We start from the raw sequence: 27,695 nt of genomic DNA, 5'->3' as shown, positions 1-27,695 counted from the left end.
GAAGCGGTCACAGGCTAAATAAAGAAGATAGATAAAGGATCTAGAATTAATCCTAATTTTACAGATGCGGGACTGAAGCACAGAGATTGTGACTTGCCCAAGGTCACAGCAGACATCTGTGGCAGAGTGGTTTTGTTAAGAATTACAAATGGTATGAAATTGCTAATTTGGGTCCAAGTTGGAGCAGTCTTCCTGGTTACTTGTTAATGTTAGTAATTAATGTTCTTCATGCTGATCTACTTGTAATTACTGGTTTCAGAGTAGCAGCTGTGTTAGTCTGTATCTGCAAAAAGAAAAGGAGGACTTGTGGCACCTTAGAGACTAACATTTTTTTTGAGCATAAGCTTTCATGAGCTACAGCTCACTTCATCGGATGCATTCAGTGGAAAATACAGTGGGCAGATTTATATACACAGAGAACATGAAACAATGGGTGTTACCATACACACTGTAACGAGAGTGATCACTTAAGGTGAGCTATTACCAACAGGAGAGCGGGGGTGGGGGGGGGAACCTTTTGAAGTGATAATCAAGGTGGGCCATTTCCAGCAGTTGACAAGAATGTCTGAGGAATGGGGGAGGGAGGAAATAAATATGGGGAAATGGTTTTATTTTGTGTTTGACCCATCCATTCCCAGTCTTTATTCAAGCCTAAGTTAATTGTATCCAGTTTGCGAATTAATTCAAATTCAGCAGCCTCTCGTTGGAGTCTGTTTTTGAAGTTTTTTTTGTTTGAAGAATTGCAACTTTTAGGTCTGTAATCGAGTGACCAAAGAGATTGAAGTGTTCTCCGACTGGTTTTTGAATGTTATAATTCTTGACATCTGATTTGTGTCCATTTATTCTTTTACGTAGAGACTGTCCAGTTTGACCAATGTACATGGCAGAGGGGCATTGCTGGCACATGATGGCATATATCATATTGGTGGATGTGCAGGTGAACGAGCCTCTGATAGTGTGGCTGATGTGATTAGGCCCTATGATGGTGTCCCCTGAATAGGTATGTGGACACGGTTGGCAACGGGCTTTGTTGCAAGGAGAAGTTCCTGGGTTAGTGGTTCTGTTGCATGGTGTGTGGTTGCTGGTGAGTATTTGCTTCAGGTTGGGGGGCTGTCTGTAAGCAAGGACTGGCCTGTCTCCCAGGTTCTGTGAGAGTGATGGGTCGTCCTTCAGGATAGGTTGTAGATCCTTGATGATGCGTTGGAGAGGTTTTAGTTGGGGGCTGAAGGTGATGGCTAGTGGCGTTCTGTTTTCCTTTGTTGAGCCTGTCCTGTAGTAGGTAACTTCTGGCTCTGTCAATCTGTTTCTTCACTTCAGCAGGTGGGTATTGTAGTTGTAAGAACGCTTGATAGAGATCTTGTAGGCATTTGTCTCTGTCTGAGGGGTTGAAGCAAATGCGGATGTATCGTAGAGCTTGGCTGTAGACAATGGATCGTATCGTGTGCTGGAGGCATGTAGGTAGGCATAGCGGTCAGTAGGTTTCTGGTATAGGGTGGTGTTTATGTGACCATCGCTTATTAGCACTGTAGTGTCCAGAAAGTGGATCTCTTGTGTGGACTGGTCCAGGCTGAGGTTGATGGTGGGATGGAAATTGTTGAAATCATGGTGGAATTCCTCAAGGGCTTCCTTTCAATGGGTCCAGATGATGAAGATGTCATCATCAATGTAGCGCAAGTAGAGTAGGGGCATTAGGGGATTACTGTTTACTTTATTTCTGGTTTTCTGGTTTCATTTAAGCCAGAGATCTTTTTTTAACTAGGGATGTAGTAGTAAGTACTCGGAAGGTGCTAGGCACTTTCCAGATATCCAAGAAGGGATGGTCCCTGCCCAGAGAAGCTCACACTCTGAGGACAGACAGACAAGTAAACAGCAGTTGGAGGAAGGAGAACAATAATAATTAGGGGCTTTTATTAGATGTGAACTAGACTCACTGTAGGCAGCTTGGCAGGTGTGTGTCTTTTAAGAGGGACTTAAATGCAGACAGAGTGAGGGTTTTGTGGATGAGTATAGGGGGCTGCCTGGAAAAAGAGACAAAAGTGATTGTGTGAGAAGCTGAGATGAGAATGAGGGAGGAAAAAATGGCAGAATAGCAAGGGGGCTGGAAGTTGATGCAAAGCTCAACAAGAGAAGAATAATAGGCAGCAGGTTTAAAACAAACAAAAGGAAGTATTTTTTTCACACAACACACAGTCAACCTGTGGAACTCCTTGCCAGAGGATGTTGTGAAGGCCAAGACTATAACAGGGTTCAAAAAGGAACTAGATAAGTTCATGGAGGATAGGTCTATCAATGGCTATTAGCCAGGATGGGCAGGACTGGTGTCCCTAGCCTCTGTTTGCCAGAAGCTGGGATTGGATGATGGGGATGGATCACTTGATGATTACCTGTTCTGTTCATATCCTCCAAAGCACCTGGCTTTGGCCACTGTCAGAAGACAGCATACTGGGCTAGATGGATCTTTGATCTGACCCAGTAGGGCCATTCTTATGGACAGGGTAAGTTCTACAGAACTTCACAGATGGTGACAAGAAGCTTCAAGTGTGTTGCAATCTGATTCCCAAGGACCAATTCACCAACCCTGACATACCTATTCTATGCCACCTAGGGATTCCCCCACTCTAGGGAAGGATTGAAGTGGGTTATACAGACCTTGTGTGCTGGCAGAGAGGTACAAAAGGGCCATAGAGGGGTCAGAATCTGGCCTGAGTATCTAGCTCCATTGTACATAAAGCACAATAAAACCACAGAACTAATGGTAAATTTTCTAGACAATCTTTGTGATCTGCATATACTTACTGGTACTTTTTTTTTTTTTTTTTAACTCGTGACATTCTACACTATGGGGAAGCACCCTGTAACCCACATATTCCTCACTTACATATAATTGTGATCTTGTATATAAAGCATGCCACGTGAGCTACCATGGGAAAAGGTTAGGATCTGCTGAAACCCACTGTTCCATCTAAATATGTATATTATCAATGCATATGAAGTTATGAGAATGTGCTATATGGTTGTCACTAAAATATGCTGTGGGTTTGAGAAGAACCCAGATACTAGCTCTCCAGATACCATGCCAAGGAAAGTAACCAATGCCAGGGCAGGTGTCCAACACATCAACAGCTATTGTTACGATTCAATGACTCACCTGCATAAGGCCACATCAGGGGAATTGCTGGGGGACTCAGCAGTGCCCACCAGACCTGCCTGGACTTGTGTTCTTCAAGCACATGGACTAAGGGTATAAAAGAGAACACAGTGGCCACATGCTGGGCCTTTCTCCTGCCCTCACCTATGCTCCAAGCAATAACAACACTCAGACTGAAGACTGCAACAGAGGAGACTGGCCCAAGTTTAAGGGACAAACCTGTAAATTAAGGACTATGCTATCCAGTGGGGTGAGAGAAACTGCTTTACCTAGATGTTGCCCAGTCTAATCGGGTTGAGAATTTAGACTCCATGCTTTTATTTTCTTTTGGTAACTAACTCAGGCAAAAAGTCTATCTTTTGTAGTCAATAAAATTGTTTAACTGTTTATCTTTACCAGTGAGTTTGCCTGAAGTGTGTGGTAAGGGTGTTTTCTCAGGTTTACATATGCTGGTGTATATCCACTTTCCATTGAAGTGGTGAACCAATTTAATAAATTTGCACTGCTCATTTTTGAGCAGTGAAAGAGGGTATATTCCTAAGGTACAGCACTGGGAGTGGGGGGATGCAGCTGATGCCTTTCTGTGTGATGCATGAATGCTCCCAGAGCCACTCATGAAATGTAGTTGGGTGTGGGGCTCCACAGATGGTTGTGCTGAGTGATAACAGCACCTGGAGGGGTTTGCTGCTTGTCACTAGCAAAGCATTGTGAGAGACAGCCCAGGCTGGAGAGTTAAGGGGTCACAGCGGTCCCAAGCTGCACCCTGGGGATTCTGTCACAGTAGTGTTTCAACTTGCATAGGGTGATCATATGTCCCGTTTTGGCTGGGACAGTCCCTTTAAGTCCTGTCCCAACCGTCACAACTTTTTTGGCAAAAGTGGGTGTTTGTCCCATTTGTACTTGCTAACTTGATCAGCTGGAGCAGCGTCTCCTGCCCCAGTCTCTCATGGGGGGGTGGGAGGGAGGCAGGGCTTGGGCGAGCCCCAGTCTTACGATGGGGGCAGGCAGGGTTCAGGCTAGCCCCATGCAGTGTCCCATTTTCTCTTTGGGAAATATGGTTACCCTAAACTTGCACATTCAATGAAAGCATTCAAGCATATAAAAGGTATTTGCATGTATAAATGTGGTAATTAAGAGCCCAGTTATCTTCTGTGTGTACATATACTTGTGTGTATACAAAAGCAGTAATGCTTTCACAAGGAACTGCATACAGAAATATGTACAGTTTCAAATTTAGAGGCAGGACAAGATTCACTGAAAGATTGGTCCTGAATGTCAGTATGTGAGACTTGTTGAGTTCAGCACAATGTGATGCTGTAAAATTTCTAAGAAAGTCACAGACATAAGGCTTTAAATAAACCAACTATCTGCCAAAACTTTTGAACTGGTAAGTAGGTTTTGGATCCAAGACCCTGAAAATATGGGTTATTTCAACCAATTATGGATTAACTCTTTCTGTTGCCTTGGGTCAAGACTAAAAACATTGCTCCCCTCACCTCTGCATGCCCAAGAAAGATTGGGTGGCGAGGATACTGGTGCCAAATTTAGAACCAGGCAAAACTTAAAGTATGTATATGCAAGAATGCAGTGGATAGAATGTGCAAGTAATCGGGGGACCTATCAGTGGGCTATAGCAAAACATATCAAAACAAGTCAAAATCCCAAAGAAAAATTTTAAGACAATCATTTGTGTATACTCTCTCCTTACTCCTTTTTTTTTTTTTTTTTTTTTTTAAGGCTGGATGTTGCCCCACTTCTAGGCCCTTTCTTCCCAGAGGCTAGTACACTACTGATTACAAAACATTTGGAAACTGATTTTTCCCCTCCATAAAATTTATTTGAAACCCTTTGTTGTTTGATCCTCTCTGTCTTGTCTATTCCCCCTATTACAAGTTGCTCCTTCACATTTTTTATAAGATAATGGGGAAACAAAGGCAACAAGAATTAGTAAAAGAGTCGTCAAAAGAAAATAATTCAGAAACCGTGTTATCACCAAGTATTAACAGAATGAAACTTTTCTGTTTTGGTGTGGCTGACAAGTGAAGCCATCCATACAGGATGTAAAATATGGCAAAATCTAAATTAGAGAAGAAATGCAGTGGAAAACAAACCACCACCATGGTGGAGTTAAGTCTAAAACCTCCCTGGGGCCAGTTTTTGCTCTCACTCAAGTAGATGGCAGAATGCCTACTGATTTGAATGGGAGCATGATTTGGTTCTAATAAACAAGATCAGAAGAAATTAGACTAGAGAGGGCAGTGAGTGAAGGAACTTCAACAGCATGTTGAAGGAGCTTCACAGCACATTTTTAAGCTAGAAAGGAATTTCTAACCAGGGTAAATTCTTCTGCATAACATGGAGGATGATGATAATTAATAATACATAAGATGTTAATATTTAAAAGCTGTTGAAAGCACAATTATGCCTTTTAAATAATGGTTTTCAATAGACCATACAATATAAGAGGTTAATTAAACTAGGTCCAATCTGTCTGCCTGAGGGTGTTACCTGTGTCAGATGTCACCTGACCATGAGGGCTGAGAGATTCTACAACACATGGGAGAACCAGATGAATTATCCAATAAACAAGGGGAAGGAACTGCAGAATCTGAATCCTGAATTAAATAATAATGAGGAAGCACTGAATGCTGGAGCTATATTGCTTACTAACTCAATTGCAATTGTAGGTGGTAGACATGTACAGATTCCAAAAGAGAGTGACAACTGCAGACACCAAAACCCCTTAGCACAATAAAAACATCATATGGAAAGGGCATGTACACAGTTGCCAATGAGCTGAAATGGATAATAAACAAAACTGAGAATGGCTTAAGGTATGGAGCAAGATGTTCTAAAGATCCCTATGAATTATTTATTGAAGATGTGCTATAAGAAGGCCCAATAATATCAAAAAGCTTTCAATTATTTATGCCTTATAGCACTGAATCTATAAGTGGTGTGTCATGCCCTGTCTCACATCAGGGCTCTGCACAGAGAGCAATCAGCACAGCACCACCACCAGCAATTTGTGTCTCATCAGAGCCATGCTAGTGTAGATCCAAGATCTACTTCCTCATTTACAAGTGGGGATATCATAACGGGGTCCTTACTGAAAAATCACTTGCTGTGCAAATAGCTTTTTCCTCTCCTGAGCCATGGATAGCATGTGTCGTCTTGACCTAGATGTACCAGGCTGCTGACAGGCTGTTTCCATACGCTACCTTAGCTCTGAAAAGACGACGAAGTTTCATTATCGTTGTTAAACATTATGCTTTATTTCTTTATATATACTTCTGTTACCATGCCATATGTGCTTTGTTCTATTAAACTGGAGCTAACATTTCCTGGAGTCTGACAAAAATATCAAATTTGATTTTAAACGCTAACTGTCTCCCCTCTTAAAGGTAAATCATCTAAAATAGGACTATGGTTGGTTTGCCCAAATTTGCATAAAGGGGCATTCTGTCAGTGTGAGGGTCACACCTAATTTATATTGAGTGGCTTAAACCTGCCTTACTTTATTACAGCACTGTGTCCCCAGGTTTATATGTGGCAGCATGTAGACTAAAATAGAAGGGACAACTTGGGAGCCGGTGGTCGTATAAGTAGAAAATACTGTAGTACAAGATGGAATTTCCTGAAGTTGAGAAGATTTAATGAGATTTTTAGGACAAAAAGAAAAGGAGTACTTGTGGCACCTTAGAGACTAACCAATTTATTTGAGCATAAGCTTTCGTGAGCTACAGCTCACTTCATCGGATGCATACTGTGGAAAATACAGAAGATGTTTTTATACACACAGACCATGAAAAAATTGGTGTTTATCACTACAAAAGGTTTTCTCTCCCCCCCACCCCACTCTCCTGCTGGTAATAGCTTATCTAAAGTGATCATTCTCCTTACAATGTGTATGATAATCAAGGTGGGCCATTTCCAGCACGAATCCAGGGTTTAACAAGAACGTCTGAGGAACAGTGGTGGGGGGGGAGGAATAAACAAGGGGAAATAGGTTACTTTTGATAATGAATCAACCATTCCCAGTCTCTATTCAAGCCTAAGTTAATTGTATCCAATTTGCAAATGAATTCCAATTCAGCAGTCTCTCGTTGGAGTCTGTTTTCGAAGTTTTTTTGTTGAAGGATAGTCACTTTGAGATCAGAAATCGAGTGACCAAAGAGATTGAAGTGTTCTCCGACTGGTTTATGAATGTTATAATTCTTGACATCTGATTTGTGTCCATTTATTCTTTTATGTAGAGACTGTCCAGTTTGCCCAATGTACACGGCAGAGGCGCATTGCTGGCACATATCACATTGGTAGATGTGCAGGTGAACGAGCCTCTGATAGTGTGGCTGATGTTATTAGGCCCTGTGATGGTGTCCCCTGAATAGATATGTGGGCACAGTTGGCAACGGGCTTTGTTGCAAGGATAGGTTCCTGGGTTAGTGCTTCTGTTGTGTGGTATGTGGTTGCTGGTGAGTATTCGCTTCAGGTTGGGGGGCTGTCTGTAGCCAAGGACTGGCCTGTCTCCCAAGATTTGTGAGAGTGTTGGGTTGTCCTTCAGGATAGGTTGTAGATCCTTGATAATGCGTTAGAGGGGTTTTAGTTGGGGGCTGAAGGTGACGGCTAGTGGCGTTCTGTTATTTTCTTTGTTAGGCCTGTCCTGTAATAGGTGACTTGTGGGAACTCTTCTGGCTCTATGAATCTGTTTCTTCACTTCCGCAGGTGGGTATTGTAGTTGTAAGAATGCTTGATAGAGATCTTGTAGGTGTTTGTCTCTGTCTGAGGGGTTGGAGCAAATGCGGTTGTATCGCAGAGCTTGGCTGCAGACAATGGATCGTGTGGTGTGGTCAGGGTGAAAGCTGGAGGCATGTAGGTAGGAATAGCGGTCAGTAGGTTAGGACAAAAAGTTTATGCAAAATATTAAATATTTAGCTGGTATTTATCTGGAATTCTGGTTTAGAGAGACTGGCTAGTGGCTTGTTTCTCTCTCTCTCTCTCTCTCCTCTTTTAAAAAAAAAAAAAAAAATCAAATCACACCTAAACCCTTAAACTTGAAGTGGGTTCCAGGTACTCTGCTGGAAACTGACATAAACCTAAGCAAGACCGCAGCACCTCCATATTCGAAATATTTTATTCTACAGCAGATCTGCCCCCACTATGGAAACAACATCTCAAGTCTCTAGAGCCCCCCACCTCCTTTACACAATCCTATCCCTTGACATGATAAACAGTTGTAACCATTTATGTGCATTCTGCTGTAATATTTCAATATCAAACTTTATGTAACAGAATAAAATGTAACCACCTGTGCTGTGCCCACTCCTGGGGTTTGTTCTTATCTGCTCTTTTGCTGCATTCAGTCTGCTTTCTCCTCTTCACGTTGGTGTCCCTTCTTCATACTTTTCTGTTTTTTTTCCATAGGCTAATTGTTCTGTCATATGAATTCATTACAAAATATTTAGCTGATTTTTTTTAATCTGACTACTCTTGTTTCATCCCTCTTTAATTTTCATGATATAACTTTTTTCATTCTTTCCCTCTCATTTTTATTTTTTTCCTCCTTTTTGATACTTAGAAGTATGTTCAATTTCCATGCTCTGGTTTTCTGATCTATTTCTATTGTCAAATCTCTTACATTGTAGTCTTCCCTCTTTGTTTCTTTCTCTTCCATGCACCTTTCCCCCTCTCATTTCTCAATCTCTCTAATCCGCTCACCCATCTCCCGTTGCCCTTTTTCATTAATCTACCACTCCCTTTTTCTACCTTGCTTTCTGTTCAGAGCATTATATTCTGGGACCTGTACCCTTCCCCATTTGCACTTCTGTATTAAGAAGAGGACAGACTTAAGCCACGTTTTAGAACGCTGGGCTGTTAGTTGGCCAAAGGTTGCCAATTGGTCACCTCTTCAATGTGATACAGAACGCCCGTGGCATAGCTATGAGTGGAAATTTGGGTGGGCCCTGACTTTTGGGTGGACGGGCAAAGAGAGACTGTGCTAGCTCAGCTTCTCCCCTAATCCTACACCTCCTTCCTAGCCTTAGTGCCCCCAAACACAAGGCCTCACTTGCCAAGCTGGGCATGCACATGGGGCAGCTCAGAAAATGGCAAGGCAGATGCCGGCGTGTAGCTTTCTGAAAGGCGGGCGCATAGCTCCATCCTCTATTTCAGCTGCCCGAGTGACACTCCAGGCCTATGGCAGCACTACACCCTGCTCAGTTTTGGGTGAGCCTTGATGCTAAGTGGGTGGGCCACTACCCATCCAGGCCTACCCGGGGCTACGCTCCTGCAAAACACACTGGCTGAAATTCTGGTCCTTGTTGAAGTCAATGGGAGTCTTACCATTGACTTCAATGGAGCCAGGATTCCAGCAATACACATGTCAAAATACCATATGTTCTTTTACTAAGGCATCTGGTGAATTTCAGAAATTTGTTACAACCCTTTACTGCTCAGAAAGAATGAAACCATCACCTATAGGGGAATCATTAACCTTGTTTAATCAAAGCTAATCTTTTAAAAATAAAGTTACAATCTTAATTTAGCTAAGTGCGTTTTAAACAAAAAAGGCTGAAAAGTATCTTAACTGCTGCAAATGCTTTTTTATGTTTCTGTGAAATCTTACCAACAATTCTTCGCATGCGGGAATAAACCATTGGGATGAAAATAAAAATATATTTTCATTTGACATGCTGTTTATCTGGAAAGTTACAGACAGGTGAAAATAGAGGCTTATAATGGAAATACCTTCTGTACTATACTGATAGTATTTCTGGTGGTAATGCTGGAAAAAGCAAAAAGAAATAATTACCCAAAGGCCTTCCTCGTCAAGCAGGTAATAATAAATTGAGAATATAGGAATCATGACCTGCTCATACTTAGCAGCTAGATCAATTGTTTGATAGTTTATATCACACGCACCACAAGAATGTGGAATGAATAAAGTGATTTTCTGTGACTACAAATTGCTTTATGATGATGAGCTGATTCTTCAGTATGAATATGCTTGTAGTCAATAGCACCTAGGATGGGGCAAAATGAGTAATGACATAAAATGCCATAACTTACTATTTGTGCTGACTTTCTATAAGAAAACAAATACTGTGATTAAGTGTCCTCGTATAGCATCCATACATCAATCAGTGTCATTGTTGCTCATAAGCAAATACAATGGTCAATTAGCAATACACAATAACTGCACAATTATAATAGGAATTTTCATGAGCTCTGGTTCGTAATAATGAGAGAATATGATTTTATTCCATTAAATGCATTGTTAGCTAGAGAGGTGCTGAGATTTTGCTGTAAACCAGGCAAGATCATTGTGGGATATATGGTGAAAAGGGATATAATTGAAGTCATGCTGTCTGGAGTGGCTCACAAGTGAAAATACCAAACTCGGGGCAGATTGTTAAGAACCAGGGCACAAACCCCAAACTGGCTGTGAGTTCTATACTTTGATTTCACCAACCAAGTAACACATGTAAACTCCTTGGGCACTATCCAGCCTTAACATGGCGTCACAGACAGTCCACTTGGGCATTCTACATTGCCACCCAGGCAAGCTTGACTCTGTGGTAGATGGTGACTTTACACCAAAGATCACAACAATATTCAGGTTACTCCCAATCCTACAGGACCAATCACTTACCCCAAGTAATCTTGCACCTTTATATCTCACACAAAAGACAGTGCTTGTAGCCAGACCTATAATAAGCTAACTCAGGATCTATTAACAAAGAAAAAGAACAGAGGGTTATTTACAAGGTTAAAACTGGTCATACAAATGAGATAGTCTTAGTTTTTAAATAGTGATAGAGCTGCTGAAATATGGCAATTCTATAAATCCTTTTGGGCTAACCCAGGTTAATCCAGGGGATCTCTTGTTTATGTTAAGGAATCTTTGCCCCTTAAAGTCCAAAGAGCATAAAAAGATCCTAATGCCTTCTGGTAAGGGATTTTTATTCCCATCTCCCTCAAGGCCAGGGTGATGGGATGTTTCAGAGTAACAGCCGTGTTAGTCTGTATTCGCAAAAAGAAAAGGAGTACTTGTGGCACCTTAGAGACTAACCAATTTATTTGAGCATAAGCTTTCATGAGCTACAGCTCACTTCATCCATGAAGTGAGCTGTAGCTCACGAAAGCTTATGCTCAAATAAATTGGTTAGTCTCTAAGGTGCCACAAGGTGATGGGATGAATGCTTCTGCATTTCCCCATTCTTCATGGGTCTGCCAGGAGCAATCAACAAAGTCTTTGTTCTTTGATTACTTACAATGGCCCATTTAGATTCAATACGCCTTCCTGATGGTCTGGCAATAACCCCTCCTTATGGCTGGAAACTGGTATTTCACACTTGGTGATGTTTCTTTCCTGACTGGATTTACAGTTTCAGAGCAAACATTTTTGCAGTTACAGAACAAACACTCAAGTATTCCCCTATAGCACAGGTTACAGATATTATAAAAACACCGAGGAGTCTGGTGGCTTCTTAAAGACTGTTAAAATCTTTAAGGTGCCACCGGACTCCTCGTTGTTTTTGTGGATACAAACTAACACTGCTACCCCTCAGATATTATAAGTGAGATTAATGCATGCAGCAATTTACGTGCTTTCGATAAAGTCTAAACACACCACATGGGATCTGTTAAGGCCTAACAAACACGGGTTCTGAGAAGGTAAGCACCAGAACCTTCAATCAGTCTATCTTAGTCATTCCAAACAGCATTTTCCAAGCCGCCTATCCATTTCATATCCACCTCTTTCCATTGGAGGTGTTCATAGCTACTAATTAGGGATCATTAATTCTGATACCAGATATGAAAGAAATACTTGAATATTTTTTTTCTGTACTCAAAGGTTTAAAAGCAGCTTTAGGCTCTTGCTCTTATAGCAGGCAGTGGGATTTCACTGCTCTTGCAAAATGGGGGGGCCCCTGGGAACTGCAAGTCTGACACACTTCCTAAAAGTCACAGCAATCCATGCTCTACGGGGATTTTAAAAAACCAGAAGAAATCCTCGAAAGGCTTTACACAGGTAACCTATGCCATTATTTATTGTGCCTCTCCAAAACCCCTTTGATTGCCTTACAGATATTTAAATTGCTCTGTCAAACGTCTAGCTCTGATACTATAAACACGGGGACCACCCCCGCCACGAGTTTCTTAAAGAAAGCAATTCTTAAAAAACTTAAGGTAGTTGATGACTTTTTAAAATGAATGGTTTCAGAGTAGCAGCTGTGTTAGTCTATATTCGCAAAAAGAAAAGGAGTACTTGTGGCACCTTAGAGATTAACCAATTTATTTGAGCATAAGCTTTCGTGAGCTACAGCTCACTTCATCGGATGCATTCAGTGGAAAATACAGTGGGGAGACTTATATACACAGAGAACATGAAACAATGGGTGTTACCATACACACTATAACGAAAGTGATCAGGTAAGGTGAGCTATTACCAGCAGGAGAGCGGGGGTGGGGGGGGAACCTTTTGAAGTGATAATCAAGGTGGGCCATTTCTAGCAGTTGACAAGAACATCTGAGGAACAGTGGGGGGTGGAGGGGAATAAATATGGGAAATAGTTTTACTTTGTGTAATGACCCGTCCACTCCCAGTCTTTATTCAAGCCTAAGTTAATTGTATCCAGTTTGCAAATTAATTCCAATTCAGCAGTCTCTAGTTGGAGTCTGTTTTTGAAGTTTTTTTGTTGAAGAATTGCCCCTTTTAGGTCTGTAATGGAGTGACCAGGGAGATTGAAGTGTTCTCCAACTGGTTTTTGAATGTTATAATTCTTGACGTCTGATTTGTGTCCATTTATTCTTTTACGTAGAGACTGTCCAGTTTGGCCAATGTATATGGCAGAGGGGCATTGCTGGCACATGATGGCATATATCACATTGGTAGATGTGCAAGTGAACGAACCTCTGATAGTGTGGCTGATGTGATTAGGCCCTATGATGGTGTCCCCTGAATAGATATGTGGACACAGTTGGCAATGGGCTTTGTTGGAAGGATAGTGTTATACCAATAAAATAAAAACCAGCAGGATTTTCTTAAAAGGGGAAAAGGCATAATGCCACATTTATTGTGAATACAGAAAGAAAGAATCATAGTAAGCAGTTAGTTATAGCTATAACATTCCATTCAATTTCATATTTATTCTCACACAGAGAGAGAGAGAGAGAGAGAGGTTCTGCAAGGTTGTTATCATAGTTACCAGCCTTAGAGTTGCTCATGCCAAGCCACTGGCCAGGTGGCCTGGACATGAGGAGGGACCAGGGCCTTGTCAGATGTTCGTCTGATGCTCCTGGAAGTTGGTTTGCAGAATCAGACCCCAAATTTCTTACTTTCTAGAGTCCATTTTGATAGGAATTTCTTCCTATGCCAGTCTATGGGAATTGCTTCATCATGCTGTTGCTGAATCAGTCAGCGGATGGCACATTCTTGATGGCTCTGTGCTGCCAGATGTTATCTTGTTCTTTGGTTCTCCCATCCTTGAGGCTGTTGGGTGGATTCCAGTCTGCCCTCCGGGGGTCCTCTGGTTATTTCCACTTGACGCCTTCTTTGGCCGATGGACACTGGATTCTTAGGCTGGCACCTCCCTGATCATTCAGTTATTATCCACACCAAGCATCCATCCACATACATCCTCTGTCTCTATTTTAATCACAATTGTTAACAAAGCGAGATGAATACAACAAAAGGGTGGGGAGTCTCTGGGTGCTGTTTCTGTTGTTACAGAGTATTGCTTTGAGTCTCTCTCTGTGTGAGTAGTTGTTGTTACAAAGAATTGCTTTGAGAACAGACTCTGTCTTAGGATGTACTAACACAATTAGCAGCTTGCAAGTTTCACACAGAGAGGGACAGAAACAGTACCAAAAACCAAGAGATCTCTTAATTAGTAATACCCTGGAATTTAAACTATGGGGAATCTAACTCATTTGTGATTTTTAATACAGAACGTCTTTAATATGATCCAACAATAGGTTCTGGGTTAGTGGTTCTGTTGTGTGGTGTGTGAGGCTTTTTAGGAGAGAGTTTGGTGTTCTTGTAAGGTTAACTTATCTCTGAATTTTCTGAGCTTGGTAGGTTTGTTTTTAGTCTTTAACTAAAATGGTTTTAAAGACAAACCACTGATATGTGGCCTGCAACCTCAACCATACTGTAACTCAGATTTGGTGTGGGCACAAGGATATAACTGTATTGCATCCACAGAGGTGATCCCACAATCAAAAACCAAAACAAACTTGAGTTCAGGTCTAAGCGTTTATGTTCCTTTTGATACAAGGGTTACAGGCTTGGGTTTGCATGCTGGATAGGATTTGTGCTGCATAATAATGAAGAGGATTTCCCAAAGAGAATGAGCGGATTGTGAAGTGCTGAAGAAATAACATGGTATTTTTCTCTTTGTTTTCAGGGAAATGTTTTTATTCAAGCTTTCAGCGATACAAAATGCATATGATAATCAACAATGCATGGGAAGTAAGGAGCAAAGATCACGTTGAACCTGCAAGCTAAAACCCCCAAAGTATGTGCTTCAACACATTTTTAAAATATAGTAATGTTTTTAATTGAGCAGAACTGTTTGTAGATCTAAAGAAGTAATTTCATTTAATACTTTGGCATTAATACCTGTACTCTGATTGCCAAAAGCATTTTGCCTGTGAAACTGAAGAGATTTTACAACTGCCTATGACATCAGTGCAGTTAATGACAATAAGTGATGGTACAGTTGTCTGCACACGAATCTGCCAGTCCAGGAATTCATTTACTTGCTTTCGTAATTTTTATAGCATTTTTTGTCATGAGTCTTCTGTGAAGACATGCTAGCTAATCTTACAATGAGAGAGGAAAAGCCAAAGTAATCCCCAATGGGCAATATTTCAGCTCCTGCTATAAAGAGGGATTAATTCAATTCAATTAATTATATGGAATCCAAGAGTTGGGGTCAGGGCAAGTGAAGAGAACAAAGTGGTTGGATTTCCATTTGCATAGCACTAGTGATCCAGTTAAAAGGATGCAAGGTAATGGGTTGGTACAGGCTTTTGGGTATCTGGTTCAGGAAGGGAAAGGCCATTTGCATTGTCATGGCTGCATACTTTTTGGCTGATCTACCTTTTTGTTTTTCACAATAGTCTTTAATCACTTCTTTCTCTTACTTAGGCAGATTTTTCTTTGCTTGCTCCTTCCCGTAACTCACACATACATTTGTTCAATATTCAGAGTAACAGCCGTGTTAGTCTGTATTCGCAAAAAGAAAAAGGAGTACTTGTGGCACCTTAGAGACTAACCAATTTATTTGAGCATAAGCTTTCGTGAGCTACAGCTCACTTGTTTATGCTCAGATAAATTGGTTAGTCTCTAAGGTGCCACAAGTACTCCTTTTCTTTTTGTTCAGTATGTTATCCTTTGTGTGACATATTTCCATTGATGTGTCCTAGCTAGAGCTCATTTTCTTACACTTCGATTGTTTTTGCATATTTCATCCACCTGAACAATTTATCATAATCACTTTTGTCAATAGTTTTGATAACTTTGAAAATTTTAAATTAGGGTACCTCAAAGTAATTTAGTGATCTCCCTGCTCTCCAATAAGAATAAATCCAAACACCTGTAACTTTTCCTTAGGACTCAATCTTAAAACATGATGGCATGTTGGTTAATCTATTTGATCAAAAGAATGACATCATGGCTAAACAGCAGAGTAATGGAAGCTATTAGAGGCAAAAAGGCATCCTCTAAAATGTGGAAGTCAAAACCTAATAAGTATACTAGGAAGGAGCACAAACTCTGGCAGGTTAAGTGTAAAAGTATGACTAGGAAGGCCAAGAAAGTATTTGAGAAGCTACTTGCTAAAGATGCAAAAACCTAATAGTAAGAATTTTAAGTACATCAGAAGCAGGAACCCTGCTAAACAACCAGTGGGGCTCCTAGAAGACAAAGGTGCTAAAGAAGCACTGAAGGAAGACAAGACTATTACAGAGATGTTAAATGAATTCCTTGCATTGGTCTTTATTGCAAAGGATGTGGGGGAGATACCTCCGTCAGAGCTGGTCTTTTTTGATGATTCATCTGACGTACTGTCCTACATTGGTGTGTCAATAGAGGAGGTTTTAGAACAAATTGGTATATTAAACAATAATAAGTCACCAGGACCAGATGGTATTCATCCAAGAGTTCTGAAGGAACTCAAAAATGGAATTGCAGAACTACTAACTCTGGTATGTAACCAATTGCTGAAACAAGCCTTTGTACCAGATGACTGGAAGGTAGCTAAACTAATACCAATTTTTAAAAAAAGGTGAGCCTAACTTCAGGACTGGGCAAATTGGTAGAAACTATAGTAAAGAAGAGAATTATTCTGTTCATTTATGTGGCTGATATGTCGGGGAAGTGCCAACGCTGCTTTTGTAAAGGGAAGTCATGCCTCAGCAGTCTGTTAGAATTCTTTGAGGGTGATTTTTGGATTTTCAGAAAGTTTTTGTCAAAGTCCGTCACCAAAGGCTCTTAAGGAAACTAAGTAGTCATGGGATAACAGGGAAGGTTCTCTCATGGATCAGTAACTGGTTAAAAGATAGGAAACCAAGGGAAAGAATAAATGGTAAGTTTTCATAATGGAGAGAGGTAAATAGCAGTATCCCACATTGATCTGTACTGGGACCTGTGCTGTTCAACATATTCATTAACTGTCTGGAAAACTGAGCGAACACTGAAGTGGCATAGTTTGCAGATGATACAAAATTATTCAAGACAGTTAAGTCCAAAGCTGACTGCAAAGAATTATAGGGGGATCTCACAAAACTGGGTGACTGGGCAACTAATGGCAGATGAAAGTCAATGTTGATAAATGCAAAGTAATGCACATTGAAAAAATAATCCTAACTATACATATATAATGATGGGTTCTAAATTAGCTGTTACGATTCAAGAAAGATCTTGGAGTCATTGTGGGTAGTTCTCTGAAAATGTCAGCTCAATGCCCAGCAGCAGTCAAAAAGGCTGACAGAATGTTAGGAACTATTAAGAAAGAGAGAGAAAATATTATAATCGTTGTCATGTAGTCTGAAGTGGCTCACGTGACCATGAGTGTCTACCACAGGGCAGACACCCCAAACTGGTGGTACATTCTATAATTAGATTTCACCAAATCAGTAACAAATGTGAACTCTTGGATCACTATACCAGTCTTACCATGGAGTCACAGAAAGTCCTCTTAGCTTCTCCAGTCTATCTTGCCACCCGGACAAACTGGACTTTGTGATATGAGAGTTATTGAGGGGTTAAAGCAGGCAAATTATATGTACATGGGAGTCACAGTCTATAATTCCAAATGGTAGCATAGATGTAGTAATCTGCCAGTCTCCCAAAAGTCTCTCAGGTCTACCCAAATAACTCTGGGGATCTCCATCTTCTCATTCAGTTATTCCACCCTGTTAGGTGTCAGTACATGGGCTTATCCTTTGATGACAGAGTGAGGAATGCATTTTTTGAGTCTTTGACCTCTGATCATCATGCACAATGATCACTTACTTTAAAATACTTTGACTTTTCTGCTAAAGTTCTTCATCTGCATTCCACAAGGTTTCTTTCTCATTTGATGGATTATTTAATTACAGGGGTTTACACAATGTAAATGTTTGCTATTGCATTATTACAGGATACAGATACAGGAAAACAATGCAAGTAACACCCCATTAGTTTCAATGAAGTTTAAACACCAACTACACTCTCATACATTTACCAATCACTTTGATCTATACTAATTCTCAAATGAATTGGTCTGGGGCTCTGGCATGAGCTGGCACCTGGTCTGCCAGCATCACAATGGGACTATATAAATCCATGGTGCACCCACACCTTGAATACTGGGTCCAGTTCTGATTGACTCACTCCAAGAGTATAGAGTAGAATTGGAAAAGTTTCAGGGAAGGCAACAATGATGATCAAGGGTATGGAACTGCTGCTGCACGAGGAAAGACTAAAACAATTAGGATCGGTCAGCTTGGAAAAGAGATGATTAATGGGGGATATGACAGAGATCTATAAAATCATGAACGGTTTGGGAAAAGTGAATAGAGAAGTGTTATTTATGCTTTCCCACAATACAAAAACCAGGAGTCAGCAGATTAAATTAATAGGCAGAAGCTTTAATACAAACTAGAGGAAATACTTTTTCACACAACCCACAATTAACCTATGGAACTCATTGTCATACGATGTTGTGATGGTCAAAAGTAAAACTGGGCTCAGAACAAACTAGATAAGTTCACGGAGGATCGATCCATCAATGGCTATTAGCCAAAATGGTCAGGGATGGAATCTATGCTTCAGGTGACCCTAAATCTCTGACTGTAAGAGGCTTGGAGGGGAAGACAGGAGTGGGTGTCTCCAAAATTACTCTGGTCTGTACGCTCTTCCTGAAGCTCAGGTATTGGCCACTGTTGGAGACAGGATTCTGGGTCAGAACAATGGCCCATCTAGTCCAGTATGTTCTTATATACCTAATACTGCAAGGCAACAATATTCTATTTTAACTAAGAGCCAAATTTACACAGGTATTTTGGCAGCTACCTCACTTAGGTGCTTTTTGTAAATCCCACTAAGTGCATATCTGCATCTTTAGACACCTAAATACCCTTTTGAATCTGGGTCCAGATCTCTAACCAGCTATCCAAGCGGAGTGTAATACAAATGAATTCTACCAGTGAAAATATCACCCTTTCCCCTCCATATGATACATGTGCAAATACAATCAAATATCTATCTTGCCTTTTTTATTGCAACTATTCACTGAGCTGCTGATTTTGACCTTTTTTCCTATAGTAATCCCAAATACCTTTCATGAGCAATGTGCTGGATGGCTATTGTATTGAATATACAAAATACAGAATAATCATCTTTAACTCACTACCTTTCTCCTAATGTAATATTTTAATGCTTTTGACTCCTTTTAGTATTTGCCAGTCCAGGCACCTAAACAGAACAAATACTCCAGAGGATGGTTGCATTATTTCTTAATATTGGCTCTGGGTTGAAATGTTTTGCAAGGGTCCTTGCTCACATAAGTAATCCTCACTCCAGTGAATTGTCCTATTGACTTAAATGAGATTACTCAAGTGGATTCACCGAATCTGGTCCTTATTTATTAATTTATTGTAATAGGACATAAATTAACAGGGATCCCAGAACTGACCTATGGGGTACTCCCAGTCTTAATCTCATATAACCTTCTTATATTTCTAGTCCCTATTTTACTCACTAATTTCTGTTGTGGAATTTTATCAAATACTCTTGAAAAATTTAAATATATAAAACCAAGTTTTTCCATCAGATGTTCGTACATAAATCCCACTAAAATCAGTGGAACCTGCAATGAGTACACCAGTGTTTGAAGGCAGAATTCAGCCCATAACATCCACTGAATCTCTCTCAGACACCCTGACAATAAACTCTTCAAAGTACTCCTGCAAATGAGGGTGCTTTAGTCTGCACCAGATCAGTGTAAATTTTAGTCTGTATTAGCATGTTGCACGCTAATTGGCCCACATGGCTCCTTCTGGCTTTCACTAAAGGTTCCCTAGTGCTCACTAACAGAGTTGATTTTGAAACAGGACTATATTCACAGAGTAGGGAATTTTTAGTGTGCACCAGCAAGGTCCATATGGGCCAGTTAAGTGTGTGACACACTAGTGCAGGTTAAAATTTACACCCCTCTGGTGCGGACTAAAGCAATGTGTAGTGTGACAAAGTTCCTCCTCTACCTTGGTGGGTCTTGCGCCTTGGAGCTTCACGGCAGCCCTCAGTTTGGCCGTTTTCGTGAACCCACAGTCCAGGTCAACTCCCCCTGTATCTGACCAGGAGTTGGGAGGTTTGGGGGGAACCTGGGCCCACCCTCTACTCCGGGTTCCAGCCCAGGGCCCTGTGGAATGCAGCTGTCTAGAGTGCCTTCTGGAACAGCTGTGCAACAGCTACAACTCCCTGTGTAGCTACTTCCCTATGGCCTCCTCCCAACCCCTTCTTTATCCTCACCATAGAACCTTCCTCCTTGTGTCTGATAATGCTTGTACTCCTCAGTCCTCCAACAGTCCACGTTCTCACTCTCAGCTCCTAGTGCCTCTTGCTCCCAGATCCTCACACACGCACCACAAACTGAAGTGAGCTCCTTTTTAAACCCAGGTGCCCTGATTAGCCTGCCTTAATTGATTCTAGCAGCTTCTTGATTGGCTGCAGGTGTTCGAATCAGCCTGTCTGTCTTAATTGTCTCCAGAAGGTTCCTGATTCTTCTGGAACCTTCCTGTTACCTTACCCAGGGAAAAGGGACCTACTTAACCTGGGGCTAATATATCTGCCTTCTATTTCTCTCTTGTATTACTCTCTGGCCCGACCCTGTCACAGTAGACAAGCCTTCAGTTTATCATGATCTCCTCTCTGTGGAGGTGGGAAGTTAATTTGCTGAATGAAAGATTTGGGGAAATTAGGCCCTGATTCTGCAAAGAGAGCCATGTTGAGCATGCCCTTGCACCTATCTGGAGCCTGTTGACTTCAGTGGAGCTCTGTACAGTCCATCAATACAGGACTGGACTGGAGCATTACAGATGAAAGTTACACAGGCTAGAGACTGGATTGAGAAACTAGGATGAAAGATATTAGAGATGTGATCATAGGTGCTAGAAACTTCCCTGCTTTACCTTGGGTATTGGGGGTATTCACCACACTATTGTGTGTGTGCGCATGTGTGCGTGTTTTCATGTCCAGGGTGCCTTTTGGATCGTTTCCAAGATTTTCTGAAGAACAGATGTTACACTGTGATTTCTAGTTTTCTGGTCCAATACCTGACTAGAGCTGGTCAAAAAATTTCAGATTTCAAAAAGTTTTTTCCATCAATTCTGTATCTGACCTTTCTTATGTTTGTTGTTTTCCAGACATAGGAAATCACTCTCAAAACCTGACAACTTTTAAAAATATCAGTTAGCGCATTATTCCCCTTCACATTTTTAACGTTCCTGCATGCATGTTACCAGACCTGAAGTTATGTCTACTTTAAGAAAATCTAAGTTTTCAGAGTCAATCCTGTTATCTGATGGTCATTGCTTAAAAATATTGATCCCCGGCTTTGGTAGATCACCACATTCTAGGTGTATTACTATTATCATTATCTAAATATATTCATGTACTTTCCTAACACTGGAATACAGTCCCTATCCTAAAAAGCAACCGATATAAAGAAATGGCAGAGGTATTTTTACTCCTGATTTATCTTCTCTGAGATAACTTTGAAATAAACCAATGGATTCTTTTATCCTTTGCCTATTCTGTACCTATTTGTAAAACTCATTATGCTGACTGATCTCGTCTCCAATTTCCAATTCCTTGTTTATTATATTTAAATGATTGTTTCTTTTTAGAACTTTCCCAATCTTCTGCCTTTGCTGTTTAGTTTTGAAAAATACTACAGAGTGTTTTCCAAATGCATGGTGATTTACAAATGTGAATGAATCCTTCAAACATCCCTGCTGTGAGGCTTAAGAGTAGTGTTATCCCCAAAGAAAAGTAGGGTCCCTCTGACTCCCCCTTCCATCTAATAAACCCTTACAAATCTTAAAAGCAGCAGCTGCATCTTCCTATCTCAAGTAGAGTTTTTACCTTCAAAAGGAGAAATGTCAGAAACTCCCAGAAACCCACAAGGGACTTTGCTATTGCTATGTGGAAGGTGCCAGGGGCAGCAGGTTTGTATAATTTTTGGTGGTGCCCAGAATGGGTCCAAGTCTTCCCCCGCCACACACACCTGCCTAAGGCTCTGGGAGGGAGTTTGGGTACAGGAGGAGGCTTGGGGTGTGGGCTCTGGGCTGGGGCAGGGGATTGGGGTATGGGATGGGGTGGGGGTTCTGGGGAGGAGTTTGGGTACAGGAAGGGGTTCAGGCTCTGGGAGGGAGTTTGGGTTTGGGGTGCAGGCTCTGGGCTGAGGCAGGGGTGCAGGAGAGGATGAGGGATGCAGTGCTTACCTTAGGTGGCTCTCAAAAGTGTCCCACACACCCCTCTGGCAGCACCTTCTAGGTGGGGGGGGGGCAGGGGGTTGCCATGCGCCGCTGCCTGCAGGTACTGCCCCCGCAGCTCCCATTGGCCACAGTTCCTGGCCAATAGGAGCTGTGGAGTTGGCACTTGGGGGGGGGGCAGCATGCGGAACCCCCCTCTCCCCACAACAGGCTGTAGGGCTGTTCTGGCCACTTCCGGGAGTGGTGTGGAGCAAGGGCGGGCAGGAAGCCGCCTTAGCCCTGCTGCGCTGCCGGTGGTGGTGGCGGCAGCAGCTGGGCCCCCCTGGGTCCTTTTAAATTGTCCAGGGGTGGCAGGTGGAGCTGGGGGAGAGACCTAGCCCCGAACATTGGTGGAGCCAGACCCCCAGGCCCTGAATATTCCTGGAGCATGGGCACCACAGGCCCATATAACTCGCCGCCCCTGGAAGGTGCTTGAATCTTTGGTGATGGGTGACTGTATAAAACCCTAACATCAACAGAGAGTTTGTGACTTTGTCAAACCCGTACAAGGAGTCAATTTCAAAGCTGGTCTTAGAACTCAGGAATTCCTGGCTCCCTTTCCTATTATCAAATACCTCAATCAGATTTCTCTATTTATGTTAATAGTATTTTTAATGCCCTCTGTCCTTCATATTACTCTTCCCTTATCTATACTGGTCTCTGTGGACCTATCTGTTGAGTTGTAGTTATTGTCACTTCTACTGATAAGTTACTGTCTTTTAAAGATGATACATAATTTCTCTTTGTGTCCTGTGATTCCAGGCCAAGGACATGTTGCCCTAAGAGCACCCATATGCTTTTCTTGTGTTTTGATTTTTAATGCTTCACTTTAAGTAAGCAAATTAGTTTGCTGTATCTTGGCCAGTAAAATTCAATGAGAGAAGATGTATACATACAAATATTTTTAATTAAAGGTTAAATCAAAGATCAAGTTTTTTGGCGTTCTTTTATACTGCTTTTACAACATGCTGACCTCTATGCTCTGACTCATCATGCGGTGGGCTAATTAGTGCCTTGAAGACATAGCCTGTGGTAGAGGGGGAGGGGAGGGGTAAAAAAGGCACAGTACCATAGTGGGAACTCCAGGAAGCTTTGTGCCTTAGGCAAGCTGAATGCCACCTGGAGCACAAAGGCTGTGAGGCTGCTGGCAGCGTTCCTTTGCAAGATACCAGCTCTGCTAGACAATTTGAATGGAGCTGGGCTTTCCACATCTTTTCACCCACTGTAGAAAGCTCTAGTGCTGCTGTCGGCAGTCAGGGAAAGACAAAATTTGCATTGTTACCTGGTGCTGTCAAAGGATGCAAAACGGGAGGTTCCTTATGCCTCTCCCTGACTTGATGCACACAGACATGAGTGGGCACAGTCTAGCCCTGTGTGATTCGAGCTGGCTGATGGTCTGAAGTGGTGGAACAGAGTGAGGTTGCCGGTCAGTGCTTTTCCCAAAACACTTTTGAAGAAACGGATGGAACCCGAGCTATTTTCATAAGCAATATAAGGAAAAGTTGCTATGTACCTGACTTTTAATTTTTGCCTTGTTAGGAAAGCGAAGAGAACAAAACCTTAATTTAAAGGATAACCCTGCCTAGCTAAGTGCACTGTTGCATTTACACAACTGTGGGAATGGATTGGGATATGTGGATGTGCAGCCCCTAAAACATCGTGGGTGCAACTGTAATATAACCATAACAATTCAGATGGAATGAATGGCCATGCAGAGTATATGCTCTCTTCATGATGTACATAGGGAACTCCCATTGAGTATTGGGCATTGAACATAAAGGGGAAAATATGCTAATGTCCAAATATGACTTGGAAATATGTAGCCAAATCATTAACTTTAGACCAGATCCTGCCTGCCCTGAATAACCAAAACTCCCATTGAAACCCATGGGAATTCAGCCTGCACAAAGAATGCAGGAGCAGGATTCTAATGGTGGTTATACTGTGGAGAACAAAGGACGCAAATGGAGAGCTTGGAGGCAAAGGCCTTATTATTCAGCTGTAGGGCATGGTGACAGATGCCAATGGGTCTGGTGATGGAAAGTCAGTCTGGGTAGGGGTTGCAGGGGCACAGCGCACCAACAACCTCTGAGCTGCTAGAGGCTAGCCTCCAGCCAATGCAGCCTCTAAACTGAGTAGCTCTGGTGAGAGAGGGGGAAATATGGACAGGACAGCTGAAGAATGCACTCACACAGCATGTTCCCCAGGAGCCTTCTCCAGTGAGGCTGCTATGGAGAAGCAAAAACCCTCAGGGAGGGTGAGTAGTGTAAACACCACCTGCCCTTGCCCGGGGAAGGGGTGACTTTCTGTCAGTGGTGCAGAGGTGCAGTTAACAACCTCCATTATCAGTGTAGGTGAACAGAAGCCACACTATAAGCTGTCTCTTGTCATAATTTGTATCAAGTATCCTGTTTTCCCAGATTACTAGAAACTGGCCACTAGACTTCTAATTGCGGAAAGATGCTCTATGGATTTCAAACACATGGATGCAAATGGCTGATACCATTATCTTTCACACACACACACAGACATTCTAATTGGAGTTCAGCATAACCCAGATGTCCAATCTCTCTTCTTTAGTGTGGATCACTTGACACTCATACGATAGAAGCTAATTTGTGAGTGCCACTTACAAACACGCAGGAATGTACAGTAATTATATTGTCCAGGAAGGAATTGTGAGCACAACATTCTGTTTTGAATTTGATCAATATTGAGAAATCTCTATGGAAGACTTCAACAGCTCATGCAAAGTTGTCCCAGGAAGTGTTAGGCTATGGTCTGATTAGAGAGATTCATGAATGTGTCCCGTAAGAAGTCAGAAACCAAATACAAATACACATCAATTGTAAAAGAAAATTGAAATCTCAACCTTTCTAATGTAGAGAAGATTTTCTTCTGATAACACTTCATAAGAATGTATGATATTGTGCACACATTTTCTAGCCAACCTTCTCATACCTGACAGTTACCTTCTCATACACTAGCCTTGTAAAATGTATTTACTACTCATTTTTGTTTCACTATTAATTATGGTGCCAGCAAAACATTGCTGTACAAACAATCATTGCCTTGAAGAGCTCACAGTCTAAGGCCTGCATCCTGCAAACTCTTATGAGTATGCTTAACTTTACTCAAAGAGTAGCCCTGTTTACCTCAGTGGGACTACTCAGCTGCAACAAGTTGCTCATGTGTGTAAGTCTTTGCAGGATTGAGCCCTTAGTTCTGTTAAATATCGCTATTTGCAATACGGTCACTGATACTTGGTTCTTTATTATTAACTATTTTTACTTTAATTTGATCAATTCCTGCTTTCTATTTTTGGATGATTTTTAACTCTTGCCTATTTATTAAACCTTGTTTTCTTTCTTGCTTATCTCTTATTTTGAAACCCAGGCCTATTTTCAAATTTGTGTAGCCTTGGCTTTTTTTCCCCTTTTGATATATAGCCCGGGCCTGTTGTTTTTGCTCTGGCCTATTTTTCGCTTTGACATATAACCAGGGCCAGTTATTTTTACTCTATCCTATATTCTATGTTTTTTCATGAATTTTAATTTCATTTGTTGTGGTTTTTTAGCTTGTGTAGGTCCCAGTCCTGCAAACTCAGTATAGGCACACCCCTGAATGGAGCCTCACTGAAGTCAGTGGAGCTCCTTGAAGGCATAGGGATGTGCTCTCATGGAGCTTGTTGCACGATCAGGGCCTTAATTTGTAAATTTAGGCCAGATCCATGAGATCTACTCATGAGAAGTCAATGGGCCTACTAATGTGAATAAAGTTGTGCTTAAGTACTTGCAGGATGGGGTCCTAAATGAGGACAGAGGAGATTGGAAGGGTGAAACCAGCCAGAGGTGGAGAAAAGGAATAATGGGAGGGTACAGGAAGAGGGAAGAAGGGAAAGGGGAGAATAAGGATCAGGGGAATGAAAGGCTTGATGAGGCAGTGCAGATGGGTGACAATGATAGGTAGTATAATGGCAAGTACAAGATGAGGCAACAAATCAATAGTCATTGAAGGAATCTGCTGATGGTCTGGAACTGAAGCAATGATGACTGCAGTGGTGAGAGAGTGACCAGTGCTGGTGGTGGTTGCTGCTAATCTTCTTCTTCATCTTCTTCATCATTCTCATCAAGGGGGCAGGTCGCTTGAACACTCTGTCCTAGAAGGTCTGAGGAAGAAGTTGTTGAGGGTTCATGGGAACTCCTGGGTAGCAGCCCTAGGATCTAGTGGGGAAATCACAGAGAAAGTAGGCAGGCCTGGCACTCATCCCTAGATTCCTCCCTTGTTATTGCTGCTGTTGCTTTTCCCTAACTTGCTGCCTTCTGTCTGTTTCCTAATGGCATTTTTATTTGTGAGCCTGTATTTCCTGTGCTCAGCTTGGAGAAGCATGTGGGCTTAAATAATTTCTTCTCACATTGCAGCAGAGGTTGGTGATATTGATTCAAAGATTTTAAGGCCAGAAAGGACTGTTTTATAATTGTCCAATTTGACTTCCTGCATAACACAGGCTATAGAATTCACCAAGTAGTTCTTGCAACAAGCCCTTAATTTCTGTTTTGAGCTATTGTGTATAATTTAGGAAGACAGTCAATCTTTATTTAAAGACTTCAAGTAACAGAGAATCTACCTCATCCTTAGGTCAATTGTTCCAATGATGAGTTATCTTCACTGTTAAAACATTGCATCTTATTTCTAGTCTGAATTTCTCTAGCTTCATTTTACAGCCATTGGATCTTGTTATGCCTTTGTCTGCTAGATTAAAGAGCCATCAACTATCAGTAATATTCTCCCCCTGTAGGTATTTGTGGACCATGGTCAAGTCACCTCTTTATCTTCTCTTGCATAAACAGAATAGATTGAGCTTCTTTCATCTCTCATTGTAGGCCAAGTTTTCCAGACTTCAGAACATTCTTGTAGCTCTCTTCTGAATCCTTTCCACTTTATCAACATCATTTTTAAAAGGTAGACTCCAGAAATGGTAACATTATTCCACTAATGGTCTCATGAAAGCTGTATACCTCTCCCTATTTCTACCTGATATTCCTCTGCTTATATATTTACTTTCTTAGCCACTGCATCACACTGGGAATTCACGTTTAGTTGATTATACAGCCGGATGCCAAAGTCCTTTTCTGAGTCATTGCTTTCCAAAATGCTTCATTGATTCCCCCATCTTATAAATGTGCCCTACATTTTTGGTTCTTAGACCTTGCATTTAGATGTATTAAAATGCAGTTTGTTCAAGTGAGCTCAGCTTACCATGTGATCAATAGTAACTTGTGTGTCATGTGCAATTGCAAACTTTACGAGCAATGATTTTATATTTTCTTTCAGATAGGTATTGAATAGCACTGGGTCAAGAACAGATCCCTGAAGGACCCCACTAAACATGTCTCAGTGGAAGAGGATTCCCCTTTTAAAATTACTTTTTAAGCTCTATCAGTAGATAGACATCTGAACGCAAGGCAGAGCTGACACACACCCATGTAACTTCTGAGACCGTCTATAGTAGTGGGTAAAG

General features: G+C 41.5%; 1 long non-coding RNA gene across 3 annotated transcripts in view; it reads left to right on the top strand.

Moving 5' to 3' along the window:
- LOC122466089 overlaps positions 1–27,695 on the top strand; it is a 171,556-nt gene that overhangs the window by 117,101 nt on the left and 26,760 nt on the right. For all 3 annotated transcript variants that reach the window (XR_006291332.1, XR_006291330.1, XR_006291331.1), the window contains exon 3: positions 14,560–14,670. This is a non-coding gene — a long non-coding RNA (uncharacterized LOC122466089). The remainder of the gene's footprint in view (positions 1–14,559; positions 14,671–27,695) is intronic.

The sequence above is a fragment of the Chelonia mydas genome, chromosome 5, assembly GCF_015237465.2.
Source record: "Chelonia mydas isolate rCheMyd1 chromosome 5, rCheMyd1.pri.v2, whole genome shotgun sequence".
Taxonomy (NCBI): domain Eukaryota; kingdom Metazoa; phylum Chordata; order Testudines; family Cheloniidae; genus Chelonia; species Chelonia mydas.
This window is presented reverse-complemented; position numbering and strand designations above follow the sequence as displayed.